Here is a 14,772-nt window from a genome sequence, read left to right as displayed (position 1 = left end):
ACTGCAAACCTTTTAAAAATTGGTTTTTAAAAAGTGATGTGAATGTATTACCTAGAGAGAGGTGAAGATCAACTAGTTAAAATGTTCAAACGTTTTTAAAATTAGGAAAATGTTTTAGCAGAAGGGGAACGCTAGCGATTACCTAATCCAGAATTCCCCACACAGTGGCCCGTGAAGGCGGCAGGGAAACTCACGTACTTAAAGCAGCACAGGCATACTCGTTCCATCCTTTTTTCTTTCTTTCTTTCTTTTTTTTAAAAAATATATTTTATTGATTTTTTTTTTTTACAGAGAAGAAAGAAGAGGGATAGAGAGTTAGAAACATCAATGAGAGAGAGACATCAATCAGCTGCCTCCTGCACACCCCCTACTGGGGATGTGCCCACAACCACGGTACATGCCCTTGACTGGAATTGAACCTGGGACCTTTAAGTGCGCAGGCTGACGCTCTATCCACTGAGCCAAACCAGTCTCAGCTCATCCTGCTTTTTTCTTAACTCCTCACCCGAGGATAGATATATATATGGATATATAGATATATGGATATATAATTGATTTTTATTTTTTATTTTATTTTTTAAAATATATTTTATTTATTTTTTTACAGAGAGGAAGAGAGAGGGATAGAGAGTTAGAAACATCGACCAGCTGCCTCCTGCACACTTTCCACTGGGGATGTGCCCATAATCAAGGTACATGCCCTTGACCGGAATCGAACCTGGGACCTTTCGGTCTGCAGGCCGACGCTCTATCCACTGAGCCAAGCCGGTTTTGGCTATAATTGATTTTTAGAAAGAGGGAGAGAAACGTCCATTCGATGCCTCCGGCCTGGACACTGACTGAAGCCTGGGTAAGTGCCCCGACCAGCAATGGAATCTGCCATCTTTGGGATCGATGCTCCCGCCGAAGGAGCCGCCCGGCCAGGGCTCATGCGCCTCACAGCGCTGCGCTTTGCAGTAACTGCGTTTTCAAAAACAATGTTTGGGGTGACCTTGCATCGAGCAAATTGAAAATCTTCTGGAAAGGATTCCCCATTCCAGATGCCATTAAAAACATTCATGATTCATGGGAAGAGGTCAAAATGTCAACTTTTTTCTCCTTTCCGAATCTTCTTTATTTTAATGATTGTATATTACCTTTGCCCCCCAAACAAGCATAAAATGGTAGAAGTTACATTAAAGTCATACGAAGCTTATGAATGGTGCTGGTTAAGTACATGTCATTTAGTTTTACTATCTTTTACTTACATTTTAACTGAAAATCTGATATATCCGCTCTTGCAGCTGTCATTTTAAAAAATATATGTTTTATTGATTTATTACAGAGAGGAAGAGAGAGGGATAGAGAGTTAGAAACATCGATGAAAGAGAATCATCGATCAGCTGCCTCTTGCACACTCCCTACTGGGGATGTGCCTGCAACCAAGGAGCATGCCCTTGACTGGAATCGAACCCAGGACCTTTCAATCTGCAGGACGACGCTCTATCCACTAAGCCAAACCGGTTTCGGCACAGCTATCATTTTTAAAACTTCATTGTTGACAGTATTACAAATGTCCATTTCTCCCACCCCCGCTTTGCAAAATGTCAGTATTAACAGGAGTTTGGAAGAGGTTGGCTCCAACCCATGTTGACGCCTCCGAGGGGCTCAAGCTTCGGTGGAGGAAGTGGAAACAGCAAGACAGTGAGGCCAGAAGCAGAGCCTGGGGACTGAACTGCTTCACTCTCATACAGCATTGTAATGGCTGGAGAGCTGCTTCTTACGGACGAGCAAAGGAAGCGTTTCTTGAGGTGGTGCCTACTCCGGTGAAGGGGCTGTGGAGACAGGTGCAATGACAACCAAGGGCTTAGAGCACATGTGTCAAACACACGGCCCGCGGGCCAAATCCGTCCCGCCAGGCCTTGCAATGTGGCCCGCACCGCGCTGTCATCACTGCACTCCACTGTGTTTCCATCACAATGACAGTTTATGACTGTTCAGTAAACCATTTGGCCCGCGATATAGGCTGGATTTTAGATTTTGGCCCCTTCTCTGATTGAGTTCGACACCCCTAGCTTAGAATGTTACACAAACTTAGTTGACAAAGCAGTGGCCGTGTGAGGGGACTGACTTCCATTCTGAAAAAAGCTCTCCTGTGGGTAAGTGCCAGCAAGCAGCATCACAAGCTACAGAGAAATCGTTTGTGAAAGTCAACCGATGCAGCAAACCCCACTGTTGCCTTATTTTAAGAAATGCTCATGGCCACCCCAACCTTCAGCAGCCGTCAACATGGAGGCGAGACCCTGCGCCAGCAAATATGAGCGCTGGAGGTTCAGATGATGGGTAGCATTTTTGGCAATAAAGTGTTCTTTTTTTCTCCTTTATTTTTTTACGATATAAAAAATAAATCTATTACCAGGTCATAGATACAAAATAATTAGCCATGTACATGCAATAAACATTAATGTTTCAGAAAAAACAACTTAAAATATAATGTTACATGCTTAGGGTAAGTATAACTTATCTGCACGAGGAAACAAAAAATAGTCACATGACTCGCTTTATTGTGGTATTTGCTCTATTGCAGTGATCTGGAAGCAGACACCTGGGAGGTGTGCCTATATAATAAACTCCTGCCTCCTCCATTTCAAGCATCAACATAAAAGGGCTTTTCATTTTTCTAATAATAGTAGAGGCTCGGTGCACGAAATTCGTGCATAGGGGCAGGGGGTGTCCCTCAGCCCAGCCTGCACCCTCTCCAGTCTGGGACCCCTCGAGGGATGTCCGACTGCCCATTTAGGTCAACTATCCCACCTGGATCTGGCCTAAATGGGCAGTTGGACATTCCTCTCATAGTTCAGGACTGCCGGCTCCCAAATGCTAGCCTATCTGCCTTCCTGATTGCCCCTAATCGCTTCTGCCTGCCAGCCTGATCACCCCCTAACCACTCCCATGCAGGATTGATGTCTAACTGCTCCCCTGCCAGCCTGTTTGCCCCAACTTCCCTCCTCTGCCGACCTAACTGCCCTCCCCTGCAGGGTTGATTGCCTCCAATTGCCCTCCATTGCAGGCCTGGTCCCTCTCAACTGCCCTCCCCTGCTGGCCATCTTGTGGTGGCCATCTTGTGTCCACATAGGGGCTGGATCTTTGACCACATGGGGACAGCCATCTTGTGTGTTGGAGAGATGGTCAATCTGCATATTACACTTTTATTAGATAGGATAGAGGCCTGGTGCATGGGTGGGGGTCAGCTGTTTTGCTCTGAAGGGTGTCCTAGATCAGGTTGGGGGTTCCCTTGGGCCATGGGATGGCCTGTGTTTTGCAGTCTGGCCATGCCCCTGGCGACCCAAGCGGAGGCCCTGGTATCTGGAATTTATTTATCTTCTATAATCGAAACTTTGTAGCCTGGAGTGAAGGCCTGGGCCAGCCAGGGTGTACCGAAAGCTTCGCTTCTTCCATTGCCAGGGGCAACCCTAGCCTCCTGCTTTTTCCAGCTCTGTGGCTGCCGCCATTTCTGTTTGTAATTACCTTCTATAATTGAAACTTTGTAGCCTTGAGTGGAGGCTTAGGCCGGCAAGGGCAGGTGGAAAGTCTGGCCTCCTCCAATGCCTGGGAAACACAAGCCTCTCTCTTGCTCTGTGACCGTAGCCATCTTGGTTGGGGTTTATTTGCATACTGGCTCTGATAGGCTGGTGGGCATGGCTTGTGGGTGTAGGAGAGTAATGATTAATTTGCATACTACTCTTTTATTAGGTAGGATTAAAATAAACAAGTTTCAAAAACGTTAAATGTAAATCCCAATAAAAAGTCTCAGAAGCAAGAGCAATCCTGTGGCTTGAAGTTTTACGAAAAACTCATTACATTGTCCTTATTTTTCTTTTTTCCCCACCAGCTCCATTACCAACCTTGGACGGAGCTGCAGACCAGGCTTTGGGAATGGCCTGGGAGGAAGTTGCCAGGCAGACCTGGGCCCTGGCCTCAAATCTCTGGTTAGGGAGGAGGTTGGGGCCCATCTCACTGCAGAGGGGCCCGCCCCGGGTTGCATGGGCCGCGCGGTCCTGCTCCCGCACGTGGGGCGGGTCCCCCGGGAGCGGCCAGGGCAGCTGGCCTCCGAGCCCAGGGGGAGCTGCCTGCTGTGCGGCCATCTCCTCGGGGTCCCGTCCTGGGGCCGCAGGCTGTCAGTTTTGGGGGTCGCGCCCGCAAACAGCCCACACGGTTAGCCGGAGAGGAAGGACAGAGGCGGGGCCGGGCGCCCGGACAGCCGGGAGGGCGTGGTGTCGCCTCGGGCGGGCGCAGCGCAGGCCTCGCCGTCCTGAATCGCGTTCTCTACGGTCCGTCTCCTCTGCCCACCGCCTCCCGGCGAGCAGGCGGCGGCAGCAGGCTCCCACCGCGGCCTCGGCCGGGACCTCGCCGCCGGGAAGGGCTGCTCGCCGGCCCCACCGCTCGGCCCGGCGCCCGGCTTCCAACTGGGGGAAAGGGCAGCTGAGAGAAGAGAGGGCCCCCGCGCGCCGAGAGGCCTCCCATTGGCTGCCCTCGTTCCGCCCTCGATTGTGATTGGCCGCAAGCCCAGTGCACGGCTCGAGCACGCTCCTCCGCTGTGCGCGGCGTGCGGCGGCGGCGGCGGCGCAGCCAATGGGAGCGGCCCGGGGGCGGGGCTTCCCGGGGCGGTCGGCGCTGGTCTCCGGCGCGCGGGGAGCCGTAAACAGATCCGGGCGCCAGGTGCCGGCCGAGCTGCTGCGCGGAGGCGGCGCGAAGGTGACCGCGGCCCGCGTCCTCCGGGGTAAGGATGCCGCCGCCGCCGCCGCGAGCTGCACGCCGCGCCGGGAGCCCGCGGCCGCGCCGGGCTGTGGCCGCCGGGGCCGTCCTGGCTCCTCCTCAGGGGGTCGCGCGCTTTCCCTTGTGCGAGCCTCACTGGCCGCGCGGCCGGGCTCGCCCTCAGGGTGCGGGGGCCCCTGTGGTCAGCGCCCCCCGCGCCCCTCAGCCCGCGGGCCGCTCCGGGAGGGGCGGGCGGAGCGGCGGGAGCCGGCGCCGGGGACGCGCCGAGCCGCTCGCCGAGCAGCTGCCCGCGCGGCTCTTTGTCTCCGAGCAGCTCTCCCGCCCCCCCCGTTCCTCGCGACGAGCTCTCTCCTCCCTCCCGGACCCCGGGCCCCGGTTCGGCGGCTGTGACCGGCCCCGGCCGCAGGTCGGTGCCGGAGCCGCTCCTCTCCTGGCCCCGGCCCGCTGAGGGCTCCCAGGCGGGGTTTGGGGGTGACTCGGGGAAAGGGGGGCCCTTCCTCCCGCGCCCCTTTGTGGGTCCTTCCTCCGGCTGCTCGCGCCATCCGGGGCCTTGCGCGTGGTGTGGGCTTAGTGGCCTTCCCCCCGCCTCCCGCCGCTCCGCCCGGCCCAGGCCGGTGCTCCCAGGTGCCTCGGGGCAGGAGCGGGGCCGGGCCTGTCCGTCCGTCCGTCCGTCCGTCCGGGTGAGAGAGGTCAGGCTCCTGAGGGTGGGCCAGGGCCGTGCGTGGCCGCAGACCAAGGAGCTGGGCATGCCAGGCGCACCTGGTGCCAGAGGCTGGGAGCGGGCACCGTGCCAGGGGCCAGTTGTCCCGCGGGGGTGGGGGCAGGCTGGTGGTTCGGGGGAGCCGCAGGCATTGTGTCCAGCCTGGCGGGCGGTGCTGGCGGTGCAGGGTGGTGGTAGTGTTTGGCATGGCCTCAGGCAAGCAGAAGAAGTTGATGAGCCATCCCTGTGCGCCACCTGAGGCCAGGCAGGGCTTCTCCTCCCCCAGACTGTTGACATTTCGGGCCGGATGTCTCTGAGAGGGGAGGTGACCCGTGAGCATTGTAGGACGCGCAGCGGCGGCCCCGGCCCGTGCCTGTTAGGTACTGGGCGTCCCCTGTCACCCACATACTGGCTGTGACAGCCCAGAATAGCCCGAGAGGACAGCATCGCCCTCCGTGCAGAACCAGTGAGGTAAGAGGCTAAAAGAGTATCCCAGCGTTCCAGAGGCCGCCTGGGACCTGCCGGAGTGGCTGAGAGGTGCAGGACCAGGCTGGTGTGCCCTCTCCCTAAACATCGGAGGCAGGAGGCGGGCTAAAAGGGGACCCGGCTGGGCTCCTGGGAGGTAGAAACCCTGGGCTTCTGCTGTGCCTGCTGCATGCGTGGCAGTGGCTGGCCGGTCGGTGTGCACACACAGGGGAAGACGGTGGTTTCAGTCTCGGGATTTTGCAAGCCTGGAGATGTGCGTGTGAAATAACCGAGGGGCCCTTTTAAATACCGAACGGTCACGGATCCTCCGGTGGCTTCTCCCCTGCGATGCTTTGCTCACCCTCACTCTTTAGGAAGACGTCCCTTGTGTCTTGTAATGAGGGCGGGGGTCAGGCTGCCTCTGCAGGGAGGAAGGGTCTGGCTGCATTCAGACATACCCTTGTGTGGGTCTCTGTAAATGTGCCGTGCGCCCCTCCCTGGGACCAGCCACCTTCCTGGGACCGGCCACCTGGCGTGCAGCCGTGCGGCATGGACACCTGTGTAATTTGTGCGGTTCTGGTATAGTTTGATTGAAGCGTCCGTGACAAAGACTGAGCCATTTCTTTTCATGCAGAGAAAGACACTTTAATTCGGAGTCTAGATTTTGCCTTCAGTATAAGCCAGAATTTATGCCCCAAATTTCTGAGTCCTAAATGGATGGTATGTAGAAAAGGCTGAAAAACAAGTGATTATTGTTTTTCACTTGTACAGAGAGGAGAAAAACGTCCCAAGTGTATAACTCGGAATTCCCTTTCTTGTTAATCAACCTGTGGGGCTGTATTAGGATTTTCCCATAACACTCCTTAGTTAGTTAGGGGGTCTCTCTTACCCTTCATTGCTTACGGAGAAGAATCTAGACAGGGAGTTCACGTCTTCTCCTTTCTCAAAAATAAGTTTAAAGAAGTCTAATATTGGGAAGCTCCAAACTTAGCGGGTTAATTTTCCGTCAGGAGCCACGGACACTGAGTCATTATCTTCGTTGGTTGAAACAAGAGCTGTGTGCAGAATTAGACGGGTATTTAGGTAGAGAGTCGTCCTGATCTGACAGTGTTGTCTGGAAATAGTTCCGGCATTCCTGCTGAACAGCAGCGGGAGCTGGGGAGTCTGGGAAGGAGAGTCCATGTAGGGGGAATGTGAGGTCTGGATCCTGCATTCAGTGGCACCTGGGGGAGGGTGGGGGCTGCTAGTGCTGAGCGATCTGAGGGGGGCATCTCTCCACAGGCTGCAAACTCGAGTGGTGTCCATTGGCCTGTCCACCAGCATCTGGTTTGTTGTGTGAGTTCAGGCTCCCGAGCCCTGGTCCCTTGGTTTTGAGGTCAGGGTCCCCCAGAATATTGAAAGTTGGAAATAACTCTGAATACCTCTCTTTGCTCTTCATACTTGGGTGTGATTTATTTTTAGCGTGTGCATGTGATGTTATCATTCAAATTGCCATTTCAGGGCACTGGAGAATCTGTTGAAATTGAATAGTGGCCAAGTTCTTATCTCAGGAGCCATCGACTTGCATTAAAAACAACAATCCTCCCATTCCCATCGGGCGGGGGAAGAGGCCAGAAACCTGAAAAACCCCGTGTGCCCTGCGGGTCAGTGCCCCTCCACTCTGAGATGGTGGGCGGATCTGGCTGTTTTCTCCTCGCTGGACAAATATCAGCTGATTAGCTGCCTAAGCACGGCAGTGGGTAGAAAAGTGAGTAAGACTCGGTCCCTGACCCCAGGCAGTTGTAGTAAGGGGTGTGCAGCTACCACCTCACTACCCTCCGTGTGGTTTGGACGAGGGACTCTGGGTCAGACACTTCTGATGGACACTGCAAAGGCTTCTTTTAAAACATTATTTATTCTAATCCTCACCTGAGGATATTTTTCCATTGATTTTTAGAGAGAGTGGAAGAGAGAGGGAAAGACAGAGAAATATCGATGTGGGAGAAACACACCAATTGGTTGCCTCTGGTCAGGCCGGGGAAGAGCCTACAATCGAGGTATATGCCCTTGAGCGGAGTCGAACCCAGGGCTCTTTGGTCCGCAGGCCGACACTCTGTTCACTGAGCCAAACTGGCTGGGGCGGCAAAGGCTTCTTGAAGGAGAAGGCATGGTAGCTGGCCCCTGAGGGTGAGCAGTAGGAAGAGGCGGAAGGTGGGGATGGGAGTAAGGGGCCAGTGCTTCCCAGACTCCGTGGTAAAGGAACAGGTTTTATTCCCCCCCATCCTCCCCCACCCCATTGGTTGCAGATCAATGCTTTTGCAAGACGCAGGAAGAACTGCATGGCAGTACTAAAGTTTCTAAGTGCTTATTCCTGTGACCGAGGATGACAGTGCTGAGTAGCACTGGTCTAGGCAGCAGGATCTATGAACAGAGGCAGTGGGGTAGGTGAGAGCCGGGATGGGGGTGAGCGCATGCTGGCTGAAGGGTAGGGAGTGTGAGGGGAGCAGTAGGGGGCTGGGCTAGGGGAGCACTGGGGTGAAGCAGCCTGTGGGGTGTGCCCTTAGGAGTTTAGGCCAGTCTGAGCAGCATTGCTGCCAGCTGTGCTCCTGCTACCTTTATCTGGGCAGTGGGGTCAGGAGGGCTTGGCATGGTGCTCCTGGTCACTGTTAGCTGGCAGTTCAGTGCAGGCCAGCTCCTACAACTCACTGCCCGTCCGGCTCAGCCTGGAGGGCTTTGGTGCACTGTGGGCCGGGGCGATGGCGGGTGTAGGGCAGACTGCAAGGACCCTTAGCCTCTCAGCTGTGGGAACCCAGGTGGAGTGGGTGCTGATTGATGGGCAAGGGCTGGGAAAGCAGCTTCCCACTGGGAGGCTGGGAGCTGGAGCGGACGGCAGAGTGAGGCTTCCATGGGAGAGAAGCAGGGGCAGAGGCCTGGCCTACTTGGTAGGCATTGCTGTGGGGAAGGCACTGGGGCCTGCAGGTGTGTGCAGAGGGCTGAAGGATGGGCAGGGAAGGAGCCGGGTGGTGCTTGGTGAGAAGGGAGGGTGGCCTGAGGCCCAGGGGCGGGTGGGGGAGGTGGAATGCCAGCACAGATTCCAGAGCATATAAGTCTGTGCAGGTAGACTTTCCACACTGACTGGCTGGCCACCCCTGAGATGTCTAGTTGGGAGGAGGAGCCTTCGGGTGTGTATGGGTGGTGTCGCTGCTGAAGACAGAGGTGCAGGAGGAGGAAGAGCTGGTCTGGGGGAAATGGTGATGTTGGTTTTAGAAATGTAGGGGTTGAGGTGGCTGTGGGGTTTTCCTCCATCTTATTTTACTAAGATATCATTGCGTACGATAAAGTCACCCTATCTATTGTAAGGTTCTGCAGTTTGACAAGTGCATGTATCACATAACCATCACCACATCAAGGCATAGAACATTTCCTCAACCCCCACATTCTCCTGGGCCCCTTATGGGTGCCTGTGGGATTTTGAGGGGTGATGTGATGTGTGCATAAACAGGGTTTGTCCCAGAATTAATTGGCTCAGTGTTTGAGATGGCCTGCTTGGCCTGAGAGCAGGGGTGCATAGCCTTGGGGGAGTCTCGCTACCCACCCATGGAGCAGCCCGGGGACAGTGTAGCTGAGCAGGGAGGATGGGGTCAGACCAGGCCTGGGGACTCTGCAGGAGGCTCAAGAAGAGGGACTGAAGAAGGAGTCCCAGAGGAGGGGGTGAGAGAGAATCGTGGGGCCCAGGTGGAGGGTTTTAGGGTAGTGTTGGGGTGGCTCAGGTGCAGTGAGCTCTCAGGCGGCAGTTGTGTCATGAGGAGGGCATGGGGTGGGGCCAGACAGCGTGTGCTGGGGAGAAGGAAAGATGGGAGTGCACTCTCTCCCTGGGAGATGTGGGCCAGGATAAGGCTGAGGAGAAACATGTTTGGTGTGGGAACACTAGGAGAAGGTTGTGGGCTGGAGGTGGAGGATGTTGTGGAAGGAGAGATGGAGGAAAAGAAAAACCGGGGGAGGGCAGGGTCCTATGGAGGAGGGAGGAGGTGCCGGCAGGGTGGGGAGGAGGTAGGAAAGGGGAGGCAGGGCTGAGGGCGGTCTGAGATGTAGGCCAAGGTTTGAGGTGCTCACATCTGGCTGCCTCTGTTTTGGAGGGAAACAGGACGGCTCTGGGGCTCTGGAGGGAGTGAGGCTCTCTGATTGGTGTGAGGGGGCTGGGTGGAGCTTGAAGAGAAAGCAGATTGGTTGGTATCCAGCGTTTGGTGCCTGAGAGGTCCCGCTCCTGCCAGCCTCCGAGGAGCTGGTTGTCCCTAGCTGGTTGTCCCTAGCGGGGAGGGAGTTGGGTGAGTGAGAGAGTGAGTGTGGAGAGGAGGGATGTATTCCTGGCTGTGTGAGAAGGGCCAGCCCCCTCCTTGCTCACTGCTCTGCACCATCGCACTGGAGGCCCCAGAGGCCTGTTCCTGGGAGCTGCCCTGTGAGCTCCACCTTCCCCCCAGGGAAGCAGCGTCTGCCCCCCGATTTGCTATTTTCATGGAGTGTCTAGAAGGGTCAGTACTTGGTTCTTTTGAGCACCATTATTTCTAGACCCCGTTAAATCTCCGTGCTGTGCTTTCTTTGTCAGCCTGCACTGAGGGATGAGGGATGGATCCTAACCTCTGGGAACTGGTGGTCACCTGGTCAGTGGCCTCATTTCACATGAGGAAATGAGGAAGTGCAGGCCCAGAGGGGAGAACTGGTGTGCCTGAGGGCCCTTGTGCCTGTTGCCCAGCGGGGGCTGGGAGTGGGCTGGGCACCCCGCCTTGCTGTCCGTCCAGCAGCCTCATCACACTCCTCACACTGTCTGGGAACTCAGGGCCTGGTGGCCGCATTCCTGCCATCTGCTGGGCTGGATGAGAGGGCCTGGGACTGCTCACACAGGGTCTTTACGTCCAAGTGTTTGCTCTCTGCCGGGCACCTTTCTCTCCGGCGCCAGTCCTGGCTCACAGGAGGGTGAAGGTAAGAGAGATTGTCGGTGATGGCAGGTGGTTACTGTTTGACAGGTGCCGGAGCAAATATTTTATATCTTTCTAAGATTAAAAAGGGTGTGTGGCTCTTGCTTTCTAACGTGTTTACAGCCAACATTCGGTAAAGCGAAAAGGCTGGGCTTTTACCACCGTCAGGTCTGCTGTTTGCTGTTCAAGCCTGCATGCAGGTCACTGTTAAAGGGGCAGGCCTGCTATCTTCCCCCCCTCTCAGTCCTCTTACAAGCAAGGAGTGGAGAGAAGTAGAGGAAACAGTAGAGGTTCCTCAACCTGTGCCCCCCCCCCCCCCCCAAATCCTAATGCCTGAGTGAGCACGGCCAGCAGACTGGGAACTGACCTGGCCCTGCTCCTGTGACGGTCACTCTTCGTCCATTCCTTCTCTCCTGCCCCCACCTCGTAAACCAGGAGGCTGCTGCTGCTGCTGTCCGTGGCTCTTCATAGAGAGAACAGTTCCCTGACGCTCGGCTCCCCGGGTCTCTGGTTCTGGGCGCTAGGTGGAGGAGCTTGGAAAGCTAGGGAGCACCTGGGTGCAAATGGGTCTAAGCTCCTGGTGTGGACGAGCACAGTGCCAGGCCCTGGGGCATGTAGAGTTGGGCAGAGGCTTCCGCTCTCTCTAGGAGCCTGTAGCCGAGGAGCTCTCCACAGGGGGAGTGAGGCAGATGGCCTGTGAGAGCCCGGCCAGCGCCAGGGTTTTTATGACTCATAATTCTCTGCAATCTCCGGGAGAGTGACTATTTATTTTAAAAAATGTTATTGACCTGGGGCAGGTTTCTTATCTCTTAGCTGCCTGGGCGATAAGAGGTAAGGACTTGAGCCTGGAATCAGACAGGCAGGGATAGGCCAGCACCTGACTTTGGGGCTTAGAGGGCATTTCTTCCCCTGGCTGCTTTATCTCCTCAGCAGCTGGGGACAATAATACCTCATAGGGTTGTTGTAGGATTAGGAGTGATATAAAGTGATAGGCACACACACTAATAATACATGGTAGTTGTTCATGTCATTAACACTATTGCATTCAGCTATTAGATCTGAAGTGAGCGTGTTTTGAAAAGTTAAGAATGTAAAAAACGAATGAGCTGGTCTTTTCAGGGTAGCAGCTCTTACCTGGACATTGTGGCACAGCCTGGCAGTGCTCAGCAGTGCTCAGCCATAAGTGCTCAGCAGTGGTGTGAATGTTGAACTGAACTTGAGAAAGAGGCTGCAGAAGCAGGAGGCATATTTATACTGAAAGCCAGCCGGCTCTGTCGTCAAGAACAAGAATGTGTTGTGAGCTGACCATGGGCATTCTAGCACCTCACAGTGCCTGGCACTGGGTTGGCAGTCAGTACTGTTTGGGGATGGTGGTGGTGACCAAACCAAGTTATTTTAGAAGAATGATCTGGAAATTATTTCAGGAAGTAGCCCCTCTTCCAACCCAATGATTTGCCTTTTAAAAAATAGCCACTGTATTTGTTTCCAGTTGCTGCTATAACAAATTATCCTTAGCCTGGTGGTTTAAACAGCCACAGGTTTGCTATTTTACAGTTTGTAGATCAGAAGTCTGCCTGGGTCTCCCTGGGCTAAAATCCAGGTGTCAGCAAGGCTAGTTTTTTTTTCTGGGGGTAACCTGTACCCCTTCTTCTAACCTGCTTCTCTCATGTCTTCATTTTTTTTTAAAGTATATTTTTATTGATTTCAGAGAGGAAGGGAGAGGGAGAGAGATAGAAACATCAATGATGAGGGAGAATTATTGATTGGCTGCCTCCTGCACTCCCCCCACTGGGGATGGAGCCTGCAAACCAGGCATATGCCCTTGACCGGAATCAAACGTGGGACTTTTCAGTTCGCAGGCTAATGCTCTATCCACTGAGCCAAACCGGTTAGGGCTCTCACGTCTTCTGATTCTGATCTTCTAACCTCTCATACGGACCCTGTGATTACATTGGGCCCACATGGATACTCGCCTTATTTGAAGATCTTTAACTTTATCCCATCTGGGTCATCCAAGGACTATGATTTCAGACGTGTGTGTGTGTGTGTGTGTGTGTGTGTGTGTGTTGGGGGGGGTGTCTGTGTGTGGACAGGGAAGACAGGCTGGCTCTGTGGCTCACCAGGCAGTCTTCATGCCCTGCAGTCGGGCCCTCTGTGGGACTGAGGGCAGAAGCCACAGCGCTGTGTGCTGGGGCCTCTCCCTCTGACCCTAACCTCAGCTCCCCACGCACACACCTGTGCTTGCCTCGCAGGGGGCTCTTGTTAGGGACACAGAGGAAGTGCACCAATGAAAAGTGGGTTAGATGGTGGATGGATTTATATCTACTCAGACTGAACCTATGGACCGACAGTGGCATTTGTTAGTTTAGGGAAAGGCAAGAATATGGCTGTGAGTCTCCTGAATGGAAGAAGGAGGGAGTAGAGATGTAAAGGAAGTTGGCATCTGACACCCCTCACTCCCCCAGATCTGACCCCTTTCTAAGGAGCATTTAGGGGCTGCCCTGAGCTGGGTGACCCAGTAAAGAGTCACCAGGGAGCCTGCTCCCCTTGTCAGGCTGCAGCCTGGAGGCTCTGGGGTAGGCAGCTCTGTGTCTGGTGAGGTGAGCCCAGCTGGGGGTGGGGGAGCAGGAGCAGAGCTGTAGTTGGGGATTTCAGCCTTGTTGGGCTGTTCTGGTACAGCTCTAGTGACCTTTCCTGATTTCCTGGTACAGCTCTGGTTATGTTTTTCTCTGTTGCCCTACAGTAGAGGTCAGCCAACTCCCTATAAAGGGCCACATAGTAAATATTTAAGGCTGTGTGGATTTTGTAGGTCTCTCTTGCATCTATTCAACCCTGCTGTTATAGCTAAAAACAAACCAACAAAAACCCCACACAGCAATAGATAATACATATGTAGATGAGTGAGATGTAGATAATACATAAATGAGTAAGCAGGTTTGTGTCCCAATAAATATAGGTTTACAAAAACAGGCAGCAGGGCTGGACTTGACTGAGGGTCATGGTTTGCTGACCCTGACCTGGAAGAACCCTAGGCATATTACATGTCTAAACTTTGGTGCAAAAAAATGTGGTCACTGAACTAACTACATTATTCCAAACTAGAACCCTGTTTTTATTTATTTACTTTTTTTGGTGGTGGTGGTGGTAGTGGTGGAGGGAGTACCCATTAACACAGGGGCCAGCACTGGACCTGCTGCCTGCCTGTGCCAAGTGAGTTTCTCACCAGCTTCCGAGAAGGGCAGTTGAGCCTCTTTCCCTGAAGTGGGATGGCCATGCTCCACCTTCCTGGTGGCCTCTGGGGCAGTTGTCTCCTGATGAAGTTTGGTGGCTAAACAGGGTGTGCGGAGGCATTATTTATAGCATCTGACCTGCTGTCTGGCCCTCGCCCATTGCTCCTGGGACAGATACTTAGGACCTGGACAGTTCTTACAACTACACATTTGTGTGTTTGCTTTTTTATTTTAATAAATATTTAAGGTTATTTTATATATTTCCTATTATAAAAGTAGTACGTCCTCTTTGTAGAATATTATAGAAAATATGAAGAAAGAGGATCTATCATGACACACTCAGAGAAAACCACTGACTCTTTGCACATGCTATCTCCATCATCCACTCCCTTCCCCCCCCTCCTTCTCTCCAAAGGGAAGGATAATACTATTTTGTAATCTGCTTTTTCTTTTTCACATGGGAATATATAATAAACTTATTTGTCAGTGAACACCTTTCATAGTGTCAACTTAAAGGCTGCATAGCATTCTATCCTGAGGATATATCACTATTTACATAATCTTACACAAAGCTGTGATTTACATTTCTATAGCTGAATTATCATACATTCTATTTTTTAAGGAAATGCAGTTTGACAGATTTTCTCAGGATTCTTGGATAATTATTAGG

General features: G+C 53.5%; 1 protein-coding gene across 3 annotated transcripts in view; it reads left to right on the top strand.

The window, feature by feature from the left end:
- The first annotated feature begins 4,631 nt into the window (after positions 1 to 4,631).
- COQ8A (coenzyme Q8A) overlaps positions 4,632 to 14,772 on the top strand; it is a 37,040-nt gene continuing 26,899 nt past the window's right edge. The window contains exons 1-2 of one of the 3 annotated variants that reach the window (XM_036453672.2): positions 4,640 to 4,753; positions 5,381 to 5,389. The gene's annotated coding sequence lies outside the window, so the exon portion shown is untranslated. Of the gene's footprint in view, positions 4,760 to 5,380; positions 5,390 to 14,147; positions 14,161 to 14,772 lie in introns of those variants that run through there. The other 2 variants (XM_045587153.1, XM_036453673.2) reach the window with 2 other exon arrangements.

This window comes from Pipistrellus kuhlii, unplaced genomic scaffold (assembly GCF_014108245.1).
Source record: "Pipistrellus kuhlii isolate mPipKuh1 unplaced genomic scaffold, mPipKuh1.p scaffold_m20_p_25, whole genome shotgun sequence".
NCBI lineage: Eukaryota > Metazoa > Chordata > Mammalia > Chiroptera > Vespertilionidae > Pipistrellus > Pipistrellus kuhlii.
Note: the sequence above shows the minus strand (reverse complement) of the source record. Positions and strands in the feature narration are given on the sequence as shown.